Source organism: Mizuhopecten yessoensis, unplaced genomic scaffold, assembly GCF_002113885.1.
Source record: "Mizuhopecten yessoensis strain PY_sf001 unplaced genomic scaffold, ASM211388v2 scaffold10949, whole genome shotgun sequence".
NCBI classification, from domain to species: Eukaryota; Metazoa; Mollusca; class Bivalvia; order Pectinida; family Pectinidae; genus Mizuhopecten; species Mizuhopecten yessoensis.
The window spans coordinates 424625-425775 of record NW_018408802.1 but is presented as its reverse complement, the minus strand read 5'-3'; positions in this window follow the sequence as shown (position 1 = coordinate 425775).

Sequence of the window (1151 nt, the reverse complement as noted above, 5' to 3'; positions counted from 1 at the left end):
CAATCCCTCGATTGGTATAACGAAATCACTGTTGAACACCTTCTCTTCGGAGATGCAAACCTTGACTACAATCTAAACATTCAAATTTGTAGGTCTGTACAACTGTTCATTTTTAGCTCCAAACGGTTGAACATGTAATACCCAACAGTCTTATTGAATAACCAGGTACCTACTTCGACTATTCCCATCTGTCTCTCCCCTCCACCTCCTCTCTTATTCCAGCCCCTCTCCCTTTTTCCAACACCAACGATCTCTGTGTACTAACTTCAATCTTAGCGTCCATCAATATCATAACCGTTTCCATATGACAAAGAGTGCGTGTTCGGTTTTCCTAATCTAGTCGGCTAAGTATGTAAGGCAGGAATTCACAGAAGGACTTGGAGTGACACAGGAAAGGCAAATGCGGCACGGGATGTGATTGAACTTTAGAAAAGCAGAAGGATATGTGTGTATAGATTAGTTATACTAATTACGCCGACTCGATTGGGAAAATCACACACGCGATCTCAAGTAAACTCTCCGAATACATATTTAAAAACTATACGTTGGTGGCCCTAATCCTATCATTACCTCTTTTGCTGTAACCCATCTTTAACATCTTGTATATATATATACATATATATAAATTTGTATTAGGTTATTTCGTGACACATTAATTTTGTATATATATTTTCTGTTACGGAAAGGACGTAAGTAAGTTGCAATAACTTTTGTCCAATCCATTTGTCTTTTGTTGCAATAAAATTGATTTAAACTAAAAGAACACAAAAAACAGCAGAAACTGGAAACCAAACTTGACAGGATCAAAAATAAATGTGATTGGATGGGAAGGGTGGGATTTGGAAAAGTAAACTGTAAATTATGAACAATCTAATCCTTTGCTTTAAATGTATGGCTACTAGTTCCTATCTCCAAAGCTGAAGATTTCTAAAGGAGCAAAGTAGACGAAAAGGTCCAAGGGAGGTAACTCCCATACCAATTCTGAGACTTTCGACTAGAATAACGGTCCTCTTAAGATAACTGGAATTAATTTGATATGATTAATTCCCAATATTTTGGCAATTTTTGCGTTAAAATTACTGGACTTTACCGTCCTGATTTGTCCCCAATAGGACACCTCTGGCATTAAGGAGACACCCTCCCCCCTTAAC